This window comes from Vipera berus, assembly GCF_964194415.1.
Source record: "Vipera berus genome assembly, chromosome: 2".
Lineage (NCBI taxonomy): Eukaryota > Metazoa > Chordata > Lepidosauria > Squamata > Viperidae > Vipera > Vipera berus.
In genome coordinates, this window is record NC_138203.1 from 197,348,539 (window position 1) to 197,363,190 (window position 14,652).

Sequence of the window (14,652 nt, forward strand, 5' to 3'; positions counted from 1 at the left end):
AGCCGCCCAAACTCTCAGTTCAGGCGGCCCCGGAGAGCTCAACCCCTACCTGGGGCCTCACCCCCTCCTCTTCTCCCGAGGAGGGGGCTTCAAATCCATCTAAACAGCTGATCGGCGCTGTTTACGATGGAAAAACACAGCTGCGGAGCGGACAGCCCGGAGGCGGCTGTCTTCGGCGCCGCGTCGCCACCGGAAGTCCAGTCACTAATATTTTTTATACACCATTTGTCTTTGTCTTAGCTAAACTGTTTTCATTAACCTCCAGCTTCTTATGTCTAACCTTGGTGAGACAATCTAGAATGGAGTTTTTAAAGTTATACATTTTAGTAAGTTGGGAAGCAGAACTGCCTTTTAAATATGATTATAGCTTTCCATTTTACCGAAATGACAATTGAGTTCAAGGCCAAAAAATATAGGGGCCAGTTCAGTAATCTGGCTGATACCATTCTTACCTATGTAATTCAGTATGTGTTCTTACTAGTGTTTTTGTTTTTAAACTGACAGCATCTTCACAAGGTGATGGCAAAAACATATGCCAAGCATTAATCTTTGATTTGCATTTTAAGTACAAAAGATGGCAACCAAATGTTTTCCACTGATTTCTGAAGCTACTGAATTGGAACCTGATTAATCATCCAGTCTCAGCGAATTCCACCAGGAATTCCACCAGGAAAAAATTGACTACCTAGGATATCACATATCCCCAGAGGGCATTGAAATGGACCCTGAGAAAGTCAGGGCAGTATTAGAGTGGGCACACACACACCCCGCACACGGAAGCAATTGCAAAGTTTCCTGGGGTTTGCAAATTTCTACCGCCAATTCATCCCTGCATTTGGCCAAATAGCCATGCCCCTGACAAACTTGTTTAAAACGAAAGGGGGGTCCCCCATGAAATCCAGCCAGCCTGTAAAGTGGACAATGGAGTGTCAAGCAGCATTTGAGAGGCTAAAAAAACTTTTTTCTGCTGAACCTGTCCTAAAACACCCAGATCCTGACAAACCTTTTATAATACAGGCAGATGCGAGCGATGTAGCGGTAGGAGCCGTACTATTACAAGAAAATGATGGGGGGACATTGCAACCATGCGCGTACACATCCAGAAAACTCACAGAAACAGAACAACGTTGGCCAATATGGGAAAAAGAGGCATTCTCATTGAAGTGGGCATTACTAACATGGCGCCAATTTTTAGAAGGAAATAAAATACCTTTCCAGGTCTGGACAGACCACAAGAATTTGGAAGCACTAAAAACACCCAGGAAGCTCCCTCCTAAGCAAGCTTGCTGGTCCCAACATTTTCACCGATTCAATTTCACTCTCAAACACTTACTGGCAGATGCATTATCCCACATGCCCCAATATAACAGCACAAGAGTTACTGACTTTAAACCACTTGTGCTGGAACAACAACTGGCAGCACCAGTGACCACCAGGGCACAAGGAAAAATGAAGCTGAAGGCAGATAGCCAAACTGGAATAGAATTCAGGAAGTCTTTGGAAAGTGATGAATGGTTCCAGAAAAATAGACATGGGTGCACAATTAAAGATGGACTGCCATGGGTGGGGGAGAAGCTATATATACCTGCCACACACAGAATCAATTTCATGCAACTGTGCCACAATACAAAATCAGCAGGACACTTTGGTTTTGTAAAAACCTTACACTTAACTAAAAGGCAATTTTGGTGGCCATCTATGAAAAAGGACATAGAAAGCTATGTGGGTAGCTGTCAAATTTGTACGATGGCCAAAAGACTGCAAGGGAAACTGCCAGGTCTGTTACAACCGGTGGCGAACCCCTCAGCCCCATGGAAAGAAATAGCCATGGATTTTATCGTAGAACTGCCAGAAAGTAATGGAAACACCGTAGTCTGGACTGTCACAGATCTGTTCTCTAAGCAAGTACATTTCATACCTTGCCAAAAAATCCCGACTGCAAAAGCATTAGCAAAACTTTTTGTACAGCATATTTACAGATTGCACGGGGTACCACAACGCATCATATCTGATAGAGGGGTGCAATTTACGTCAGCATTTTGGAAAGAATTTTTATCCCTCTTAGGAACTACCCAAGGACTGTCATCTAGTCACCACCCTCAGATGGACGGGGCTTCTGAACGACTTAATACTGTACTTGAACAATATTTAAGATGCTTTATTAATTTTCAGCAGACCGACTGGACAGACCTACTGCCTTTCGCAGAAGTAGCATATAATAATGCAGTCAACTCAAGCACAGGTTACACCCCTTTTCAAGTAGCTACAGGCCAAAGTTTCAACCCAATACCAGAACTAACCCCAAAAGAACCGGTCATTCCTGAACTGAAGGAATGGATTGCTCAACTACAAAATACCTGGCCAATAGTTAGGAAAGCGTTGGAAGATGCCAGAAAAGCATACAAGACACAGGCAGACAAAAAAAGAACTGATCCCACACCATTCAGGGTAGGAGAGATGGTATATTTATCCACAAAATACCTGAAATCACTCCAACCGTGTAAAAAACTAGGACCAAAGTATATTGGACCTTTTCCAATTAAAAGAATCATAAACCCAGTAACAGTTCAGTTAGAACTACCAAAAAATCTTAGATGAATACACCCAACCTTTCACTGCAGTCTAATAAAGAGAGAACAACAATCACCACTACGAAAAAAAATCCCACCACCACCACCACCCATCATGGTGGAGGGAGAACAACATTTTGAAGTGAAAGAAATCTTAGATTCCAGAAAACACCATGGAACAATACAATATTTAGTGGCATGGAAACACCTCCCCTCCTCAGAAAATGAGTGGGTTAACAAACTCCATGTTAAAGCACCAAAGTTGCTTAAGAGGTTTCATACAGAATATCCAAACAAACCGGGCTAACATTTATATGTTTTCTTTTTCCCGCAGATGGACCCATCTTTTTTCTGAAAGGAGAGCCGATTGTCAGAATCCATTTATATCACATTTCATAAATGTATGGGTAGAATATTGTGTTTATTCTGGGGATTCTGCCATCTCTCCGAGGGGGGGGGAGAGGATGGTTACTCAGATTGCAGTGAGCTGTGTTTCGAAGACCAGGGGGGCTTTTGATCTGGGGGGAACGGGGGGGGGAAAGAGAGATCTGGGCTGCATCTCCATTTGCAACTGAGAGGAAGAAGCAATAACAATAAAAACAAGGAAGGGCCTGACACCTAAGTGGATGATGTGAGCCTGACCAAATGGATGAGGGGAGGGGGCTGAAATGGGAATGCTTTATACAGGATTGAAATGTAACTCTGTTAGATCCTGTCTTGTATTACCACAATTGATCTCATCCTAGTAAACTTTTCCTTTTGGACAAACTTGCATCCAAGACTTCTTATTTCCTAAGATGTGGATTGAGGTGGGTCCTGACAGTCTGCCTGGTAGGAGTGAATGGGTAAAGCTTGAAAGAAATGATTTGATTTGATTTGAAAGAGAAAGATCACATCTTTCCCCCAGAAAAGTGAATCCAAATATAATCTTTGAACTGCATCATCAGATCAATGAAAAGGATTGAATAGGATCTGGTGCCCACAAATAGCACCTGAAAAGGACTTCAATATATTTTCAGTTTGCCTCCCTACCTTGCATTCTCAAAAGTTGTTGCCACTTTACTTTCAGCTGTCAACAGGGCTGAGGGAAAGAGGGCAAAAGAATTTGACAGGTGCCTTTTCTGTTGGCTGTATTTCTTTTCTGAGTGAATTTGATTTGGGCAGGTTTGCTTGGAGGCAGACAGAGAGAGACTCCGACTTGTTCTGTTGCTCCATTTTTTAAATCTGGTTTGTTCAGATATGATTACCTATCTCAAATGCTCCTTTCATTCTCAGTCTGACCCATATTATTATAGTTCCTGAAAGTTCCCAGACCTTCTTTTCATTCTCTTTTGTGCTCCCTACTTCAAAAACAAAAACACTTTCTTTTTCTGTCTAATTCTATATCCCCACTGGCTGAGTGAATTTGAAGCATGCTTGCTTTTAGAATGTTACATACAAAATACTGACTTTATTTCATCCCTTTTCTCTTTAAAAACAAACAGTTGCATAAGCAGCATGTTATGAGTGATTCTTAAAAGAGGCAGCCTAATCCTACCAGTGACAACAAGCAAGTGGCCAGTGATATTAACTTTTCTTTAGAAAGAGCTTCCTCTTGAAATCATTTTTTACTCAAATATTTCTTTTACTCAAAGTATGCCACATTCTGCATCGATTTATCCCGTTTCCTAAGTAGACTTTTTCAAGGGCAGTTTGAATTCTTCTCTGCTAACCTTTTCTCATCTCTGCTGTCTCAGACTTCAAAGGAGTTAAGAGGAGAGTATTTCTATATGGCAATAAACAAGTCAGCCCTCCATAGTTTACTTGGTTGCAGTCGCCTACAGACATTGTTATTTTGATTCTATTCTGCCAAGAAAACTGAAACAATTGCAGAAATTGTAATGCCTCCTCATTGTAGACTTTGATCAGTATTGCTGTTTTCCAATCTCAGATTCAAATATAACCTTGCAACCTTTATGACTTAAGAGTTTGGTTGACTCACATAGTCCTAGAGCCTTGAAATAAGTTATATGCTTCAGCTACCAATAAAGTCCTTTGTTTCATTAAACACTGGATGTCAACTGTTGTACAAGATGTTACACATGGTATGGTTAATCATCTCATGTCAAGAAATTTAGTTTTATGAGCAAAGTTTCTGTTCCCCCCAAATATGGCATATAATTTATGTTGCTTGTCATGCATTACACTCTATAGGACTAGCGATGCTTAACGCTACTTGATGTGACATGCACATTTGTTTGATTATCTAAGTCAGTTTCCTGTAGAAAAATCCCATCAATATTTCAAACTATTCTTAAAATGGAATGAAATCAAAATATTCTTAGTCTTTTGAATAAAATATGCTTACAAACAGAAGATTTATAAGTTGAGAACACATGAATGAGTACTTGCTATTTTTTTAAATGTGTGTCTGTATCCAGTGATCCATACTATTATCCTGTTATGTTATTCTTTGTCTCAAAGTGCTATGTAAGGTGACAGGTTTAATTTATAAAGCATTGTGTGGTCTTACCTGAATTCACCTCCCTCATTAGGCAACTTAAAAGGAATTATAAGGCCAATTGGAATGCTCTGAGTAGGGGAACACAGGAACACAGGTCTTATCTCTATGGAACTGATGGCAAAGAGCACTGTCTGTTATGATGACAAATTAACATTTTAAAAGCAGGTTATTGTTTTTCTTCTTTTTTCTTTTGGTTAAGGATCTGTTAACCTTTAACGTATGGTGCAACACTTTTCTTTTAGGCAAGATTTTACTGGTTCCATTTCTCCAATAAAACTTCATATTTAACAGGTGAATGCTTTAAAAAACAACAACAACCCTATCTTGTCTTGAAAAGCATGACCTCAGTATACAGGAATGCAGTTTGGGAGAATCTGCCTCTTATGACTTCATCCAATTTTTCATTTTTCCTGTCATAAATTTGTTTTTTCATTAGTTCCTGACTTTAGCAAACAAAAAGTCTGTAGAAAATTATATTGCTTGTAGTCATTTTATAGGAGCTAAAGTGCGATAGACCTAATAGTTTATGATTGTTTTTTTTACTTTTATACCTTGTATTTAGCTCTGGGAAGTGGGGAGGGGGGAAGGGGAGGGGGGAGGGTTGGGTTGGGTTGGGAAGGGGGGGTGGGGGTGGGGAGGGGTTGTTTTGTTAAAGATAAAATGTATTGAAAAACTTTTCAATAAAAAAAATGTCTGTAGAAAAAATGAATGCATGTTTTCCTTAACATACTGAATTTTGTATGTTCTTTTTCTAATAGGTATTTTTGCCAGCGTTTTTATAATATTTGTACATGCATAATTTCATCACTTACTCAAATTTCCAAAATTTGTTAAGTTTCAAAGAACATCAGAAAATTCCAGACAATCCAATTTTTAATATGCAGATGTGCAAATGAATGCTAGGTTCAGGAATTACATGCATATAAAAATTAAGACTGTATTTATTCTCATCCATCACTAATCTAAAAACAATACAGAAGGTTCTGTTTAAAAATTGATTGTGGCTGCCTTTATGACCCATTTCTAACACGTTTTTCTGATATTGACAATGACTATACACTTGCTTGGAAACCTTTTTGTTTTCATTTCAAACTGCAGCTTCTGGCCAATGCCGATTTCAACATTCATCAGCACTGTGTCACTTCCTTAATGCTGCAATTCAGTTTCTTCAAATGATTTTCTGTCAGTCAAACTACAAAGGGAACCTTCCTTCCAAAGGTTTATGAGATCAAGCATTATTATTGGTGGTGGTGGTGGATGCACAGTCAGCCAGATGTTTAAGACTGGATTTCGTATCTTTATCAACCTATCAAAATCCTCTCAAAATCTAGGTTTGACAGATATTGTTTGATGGCATTAAAGATATCATTGTAAGACATAAGCCAGGCATATCCAACTCCTGGCCTGTGGTCCACATGAAGCCCTGGGTAGCAAATAACACGGCCCCACAAGATGGTAAACTTTTAATCTTATTATGTGATTTATATACATTAACTATATTATATATTTTATATGCAATGCAAGACAATTTCTCTTCACTCAATGTGACCCTTGCAAGCCAACAGGTTTGACACCCTTGTTGTTCCAAATAAAGCTGGCTTTTGCAAGGGACTGATGGTGATTTTGCCAATGTTGTTCAGGTGATGTTCCAGATGTTTTGGGATTGCATCCAGGGCACTTATTACTATTAGTAGACTTTTTTGTCTTTCTAATCAACAATATGGAATATGTGGATCTGTTTAGCGGTTGAGCTCCGGATGGCTCCCGACCTTCGCTCCTTCCGACGCGACCTAAAAACCTATTTGTTTGTACAAGCCGGCCTGGTCTGATGGGTTTTGTTTTAATTATTGTTTTAATGTAATTTATTTTCTGCATTTGGGCACTAGGGTTTAATTTGTTTTTAATTTCTGTATTTTGGGTATTTTGATATTTATGTCCCTGTTCACCGCCCAGAGTCCTTTGGGAGAAGGGCGGTATACAAATCAAATAAATAAATAAATAAATAATATTTAAGTCTGGTTGTTGGGGTGGAATATGCTTGTCTGTTTTCTCCACCGTTATGAAGTCCATATTTTCCCTCAGTAACAACCCAGTGAGTTGGTTTGGGCTGAGGGAAAGTGGTGTTAAACTGTTTGGCAATGAATAAGTGCAAAGTAGTCACTAGTTCATCTTCATCTGATGCTGACCAGTTCTTGATCTCCTTGCCACCATTTCTGCTGTTATTACAAGTTCTTTCATTCTGCCTTCTCTTTTTTTCTTGATCCACTTGCTTTACTCAACTGCATTCTTGTTGTATTTCTTTAGGTTGTCCCACCATTGTTACTGTTATTCTTGTTTATGTTGTTACTGATCTTTTGGATCCCTATTTCATCTCTCTAGCCAGAGGGCATACATGGTGAATTTTAAGAACTGAAAGAAAGTCTATCTACATCTGAAGGCTTCAGTGAGCAATAGAAATTTTGCAAGCTATAGTTAGCAACCATTTTAGGTCTCTAATTTTCTCACCTCTGATCTTGTCCAAGCTATTAAAGGACTGCTTGAAAGTGATGGCCTGGTTAAAAACAAAACAAAACAAAACACATTACTCTGAATGCCCGACTGTTTTCCTCTAAAAACTGAAATCTTGTGCTTCATTCCAGTTTCAGAGAAGGGTTCTGTTATGAAAACAAAACATGTCCATTTATGAGACAGATGTGAAATCCCTGCCTTTCATGGAGGCTTCTGCCTAAAACATAGAACCAATCCACTGGTTTTTTTCCTCTCACATGCCTTTTCCTCCCATGCATGCAGACTAAAAATATCCCACCAGTAACAATCCACTGGCCATTTCTAAGTCAGTAGTAATCATTATTCATCATCTTTTAAGTTTTTCAGCCTCTGTTAAGACCTTTGAGGATTCTAGGACATCTAATTAATAAAGGCCAGACAAAACATTGTAAATTTGAATTTACTAATTGAAAATATACTTGTCCAGTACTACCCATCATTACAAAATTGATGATCATCATAATCTCTTTGAAAGATGGATCAGCAGGACCTGTGGAAGAGCTGAGAAGCTCTTTGCAAGAAACCAAGGTGTACTGAGGCATAAGATGCTTATTTGCTTAATACTTCCAATTCTTCAACCTATAACCCATTGATATTATAATAATACATGTAATATAAATTGAATGAATTTCATTGAATAAATAATTATCAATTGAATGGGTGCATTTTCACTATCCTGTCTTTATTATTTAAAAGAGAAATTAATGTTGCCTATTAGAAGAATAAGGGACGCAGTGGCTCAGTGGGTTAGGACGCTGAGCTTGTCGATCAGAAGGTTGGCAGTTTGGCAGGTCAAATCCCAAGTGCCGCGTAACAGAGTGAGTGCCTGTTACTCGTCCCAGCTTCTGCCAACCTAGCAGTTCAAAAGCACGTAAAAATGCAAGTAGAAAAATAGGGACCACTACGGTGGGAAGGTAACAGCGCTCTGTGCACCTTTGGCGTCTAGTCATGCCGGCCACATGACCACAGAGACGTCCTCGGACAAGCACTGGCTCTTCAGCTTTGAAACAGAGATGAGCACCGGCCCCTAGAGTCAGAAACAACTAGCATGCATGTGCAGGGGAACCTTTACCTTTACCGTATTAGAAGAAAGAGAAAATGCAAAGAGAAAAATCAAATTTATCGGGAGGCTTTGGAATATCTCCCTGTCTGTCCCACTGGCTGGGTACTTAAAACAGGCAGGTAGTTCAGGGAAGCTTACTCCTTCCCTTTTCCTTTCAATGAGGTGTGCCCAGTGCATAGCCCACAGTCCACATGTGGCCCTGGACAGCTAGTAAGATAATTAAAAAATGGATGTTTATTATTTATATACACTAATGTACATTTTATATGCTGCCCAAGACAATTTCTCTTTACTTAATGGGGGCCAGGCAAGCAAAAAGTTTGGAAAACCATGCTTTAAATCAAGGAAGTCAGTCAAATAAGACATTTTAAATATGTTATCTGCAATACTTTCTTACAAAGGCATTAGGAAAGAGAGGTTAGACAAGGACAGTGGAAGGATCTTGATGTGAAAACAAAGATGAGGGTAAACGCAGTTCAATTTGCACAATTGTGTTCAAGATCTGAAAAATTCCAGATCTAGCATTTGCAAACTAGTGCAAACTGTGTAGAGTCTTTTTCAGCAATTACAAATCTAGTGCTTTCTATTGTGGCTCTGAGTTTCAGAAATCATTCTTTCACATTCTTCTGTTAATAATGTAACCTTATATTATAACAGATGGTGCACTTGCTTCATGCAAAAAAACCTGTACTACAGCACACAATTTTCTTTTCCAGGAAAGGACCTTTTCCATAAACCAGATTTCCATTATTGGCTGACCACAAAAATTCTGAAAATAAGGTGGCACAGAAATGATTTTACAGTATACCGCAAAGGAGTATACTAATTCTTCTGTCACTGAATTAGAAGAGAGTCTGTTTTCTCCATCTGTCAATTACAGTAAATGCTTCTAATCCTACACCAATCGATGGATGGAAGGGGGAGTAAAACTTCAGGTTGGATTGCCAGCAATTTATTGGTCAGTTAGTTCTACTTCAGGTCCACATCCTTCTAGGAGTATCTGTTCCAATGGCCAGAAATACTGTATTATTTAAGCATACTTGGATTTTGAAAGAATGTCATGGACAGTCAAACATGAAAGATGGTGTGAAAGATCTGTTCATGAAAGTGTACCATGGAAGGCATTACAATCACAAATATTAACTCAAAGTAAACTCTTTCGGCTTCTCTTTCTGGTTCCTAATCAGAAGTAAAAGTCAGGAACTTGATAGGCAACAGGGTGGCCACTACATCAGCAGAACTCTTAGCTTGTCTTTAGTAACCAACGTAACATGGGCATTCACACTTCCACTTCAAAAATAGTGACCCTGGTCATAGGTAAGTTCTCATAACATATCAGTGCCACTCTACCTCCTTAACCTGGCTTCAAAGCTAATGGAGAACTTAAATCCAAGCTGAATAGTTTGTGATGTGGCAATATTGTTGCCTTTGCTCAGCCAAGTTTCAATGTTATATGCCAAAACTTATCTACCACCAAAAGTGGTATTGCAGACAACTCTGGCAGTTACCAGCAAGGGACTCTGTTAATCCAACCATTAGATCTTCAAGACAGAACTACTAAGACAAAAATGAAGATTGCCATCAGATTAGAGATCATCCTGTACATCTGTTTATTTCAATATTTATCTCTATGCTTTTTGCAAAACCAAGTGCTCAGGATGAGATACACTTCTACAGGGCTGCTGTTGTTTTTTCCCTGGTATTATGTTTAAATGCATCCTTTTTTTATGAGCAATTATGTACAACAGTGTAAGAGGTTTTTTTCAACATTTAGCTGCCAAGGCTGAAAATGATGTTAGGTGCACTTGCCATAGACAGTTATCATTAGTGTATGTACATGTTGCAAATCTTGATAGTAAAATTCTACGGTTGAAATGAAATAGTTCCTTTTTCTCTTCTTCTATATATTCTCTTCTCTGTATATACTTTTCATCCCACATCATATTAATGTATAACACTCAATTATATAATGGGTTTTAATATGGTTGTCTTTCTTAACATCATTCATAACAGCAGCAATATATGCACTTGTAGGGTATCTCTAAGGGCATAATGAATTACCAACATTAACACAGAAAAATCACTAGAAAAAGACATTTTTACTTTAAAAATCTAGCGGCAGCTACAGAAAAAGCAAGGATCAAGCTGAGGCTACAGTACTATGTATTTCAACCATGATAGCAGAATTTAGTGCAGAATTTAGTTGGTGCAATATTAGTAAATGATACAGACCTTATTTCTGGCCAAGCATTCTTAAGATTGTACTGCAGATTCTTCTATAAATATTTTGGAGTTTTTCATAAGAGAATGGCAGAATAAACATTCTATTTTAAGCCACATAGTTCAGAACCAGAAATTATTAACTTGGATTTTTTTTCCTGCGCAAATAAAGACAATGATAATGACAATAAAAAAAACCAAAGTTCAAGGTAGAATTATACTGTAAATGTACATATTGTAAATGCAAAACAATGTCTACACCTTTTTGTTATTGGTCTGAATGAATATCAGTACCTTTCCAGATTTTATTTCCCTGCAATGAATTTAGTGGAATTTTACTGGCATTTTGCAAAATTAGTGTTCATTTACAAATACAGAGGTTGAACATAAATAGAGGTCAGCTTATACATTCCATGGAAAAGCAAATCCCACTACATCCTCTTTCTCTAGCTCTCTGAGTCTCATTCAAATAGCCGCCTCTTCTTTTCATGTTGTAGATCCACCTGGACTCCTCCCTACAACCAGGAGGGTGGGAATCTGGATGAGCTACCTTTTCTTCCGATGATCAAGTTAGTATAAACTGGAAGTGACTTTTTTTGTTTTGACTGACCAGATAATTAACTGCAATTAAAAAAAAAAGCTTAAAGGGGCCACTATTTTTCACCATATTGAGGTACACAGAGTGAAAAATATTTAGTTCAGAAGAAAACATCACCCTTTTTTCTGAATTTAAAAGTTGAGAAATTGAAATTTGGAAAAAGGGCAATGCTCTTTCATTTTGCAACCTACAGTAACAAATTAGGTAGGTTAGTAGTTCATGCTAAATGCCAGTTAACTATCAACCTCCAGAAAAAAATGGCCAAGGGAATGATTTTTTTAAAAATAAACTTTTTAAAGTTTTCATAAACTAAAACAAAAGCAAGCATTGTGCAACCTACGTCTGCATCAACAGCCTCAGAGCTGAACCCCATAAAGCAACAACTGCTTTTTTAAAAACAATCTTCAAATGTAGTTCACAAACAACACAACAACAGCAAAAACATACTTCTCTGGCTATTGGCCAGAAGCTTATTTCTAATGTTTTTTTTATATTTAGTCTGTTTGCAAATGCCAACAAACACAACATAATTGTTGCGTTTGGCAACTTCAATCTTCAACAACATAGCAACTGGTGAGATAAATAACTTAGAAAAACCGAACATTCTGGAAAATTCTAGAATGTTTATATTTCCTCCTCTGGATCATATTAACCCTGCAGGGCTTGTCCATCAGTTTTGTTCTATTTTATATTTTTTTTAAGCTGCCCAATAGCCAAAACTTTCCAAGCACTTTATAATAAAACTTCTGTAGTAAAAGAATGTAGTGTTCTGAATGGCTGCATTGGAATGTGGTTCAGAAAAGTAATGTTTCATTCCAATGAGAACTGTGCATGCCTTGGTGCAACTGTTTCTGTACATACATGTAAAGTACATCTTTCTGTCTGTCTGGAAAAAAAGTCAATACACACAAACAGGAACAGTGTTTATTTCTATATCAAATTTACATATTGCATATTGCTTTTGTAAAAACCAAGTTCTCAATAGCTGGGTATTCAAAAATCAGCATAAATCTATCTACCAGCTGTGGCTACAGCCTTTTTCTTATTTCCACAACTATTTCTCCATCTCTATATGCATTTAGAACGATACTTTTCTCTTCATTACAATTAGTTTTTGCTACTGGTGGTGAGGATGGATTCTGTGCTGGGGATTGGTGGTGGTTATTACTGAATATACTAATATTCCAGGTTTCCTCAGCCTTCATATTTTTAAAGCTTATTTCAGAATGACAGGAGAATTAAAACAACACAGTATATAACTCCAAGACACAAGGTATTTTGTTCCCTGCCTGGAACTTTCAAAAAAGCCATTTTGAGAATTAAACTTTTTGCACACCCTAATTATCTTCCTTTATTATGATTGTGAAAAACTGTCAGTTCTGTGTTGACAATAGCTTTATTCGGCTAAGTCAAAATTCTGCCTTGATAGTTTTTGGAAGCTGGTTAGAAGTAGTTTCTAGTAGTTCTGAGTACTGAACATAATTTTCCTTACATTGTGGTTATTCAAGGAAACAAGATTTTTTAAAAGGCAATTTATTTTGAACAAGAGCCCTTTTTACTGATAACTGTCAATAACAGGAAACTGAATGAAGGATAGCTACACTGCAACTGGCCCCATTTTTCTGATTGCACCCTACCATTAAGAATGTCCTTCCTTTGGCATTTATTGACAAAAGCTAAAGGGTTAGAGTACCCTACCACATCTAAGCTGCAAAGATCCAAATAACTGCAAGAGGGCAGCAAAGAAATATAAAAAAAGTGTAACAGTTTAATTAACAACTATTGATTGTCCAGATTTTCCAACTACGGCCACTCAAGCTGAATAAAAGACATCTGTAAAATATTTGTTAGATTTATACCCACTTCCCTCCCTCCAAGAAAAAACAAAAACAAAACTTGGGATGGTATGTATCCATAGCAAATCCTCCTGCAATCTTCCCCCACAATTATGAAAGTTGGGTCGAGACAGAATACCTTGTCCCGTCCAAATATTTTCAATGGGTAAAGAAGAAGTTGGGTTTCCCCTGTCTTAGTCCAGCAGGTTATCCACTATAGCACTTTTATTTTTCATGGCCAGGATATATGTTAGAAGGAAAAAAGGGAGCAGGGGAAAGTTTCTAATGAGTTTCATCTTAGGTGCATCTCCTGTAGTAAAGGTGTGGGGTATAATACCCCCCCCCAGTTGAAAATGGCTGCTACACAAGCTACAGCAAAGGTGCAGAACTTTGCCAGCATTATTTGGCAGAGTCACATTCTGGTTATTGGTGGATGTGGTCAAAGGTGAATGCCATACTTCTGTTTCTGCTACTGATATGCACTTTTGCTTAACTCTCTTCTCTGTTCCGCCCTTTTCTAACACTTGGGCTACTGGGAGAAGCACAGATTGCTCTTATTAGAGGTCTGAACTGTTATTTTGCAGAGTGTAATCTGAGGGCTGTATTTTTGGCAACTCCAGGACTAGAGGAATATTTATCTGCTCTATTGAGAATTGTTATGACCACTGAATGAACTAAATGTAGGTCTTGTTAATATGTAATATTGAGACTAAGGTCATTCTGTGCTCTTTCTGTCCCTCTGCTAGTGTAAATAACTTGGAATGTTGTTGTCTTTTTTTATCCTTGCTGGCAGATATGTAAGCTGGAATTCACAAGAATTGGGTCAAAACTGCTGGGGAGAATTTTGCACTTTGGCCTCATTGGGGAGTGGGGGAGAGTAAGAAATGAAATACAAAATATGGGGTGAAGTCCCAAAAGTTGAGGGTAATTTTTCCCCCTTATTTCTATAAAAAAGAAAATAACCAGCTATTAAACCAATTGTTACACAAATAATTTCAGCGTATAAAGAAAGCGTACTGAAAGCAGTTATATCTCGGTAAATGCAAGTTCTTCCTGGCAATTTATTACATTGTGAGGTTACTGGAGATTTTCATCTGTATTATTCAGTACCTTATTCCAGGAATTTACTTCTGCAGAACATTCCATCAAGGTCAGATAAACATTACTGCAAGTAGCATATTGTTACCAACTTATACTGAGCCTTGGTATAAAGTCTTCAAGTTATTCATTTGACTTTTGGGGGGCTGTAAATGATGCTGATTGTTTTGCTTTTGTTTATAGCCAAACTACCCTACCTTGGCTCAGCTATATATTTC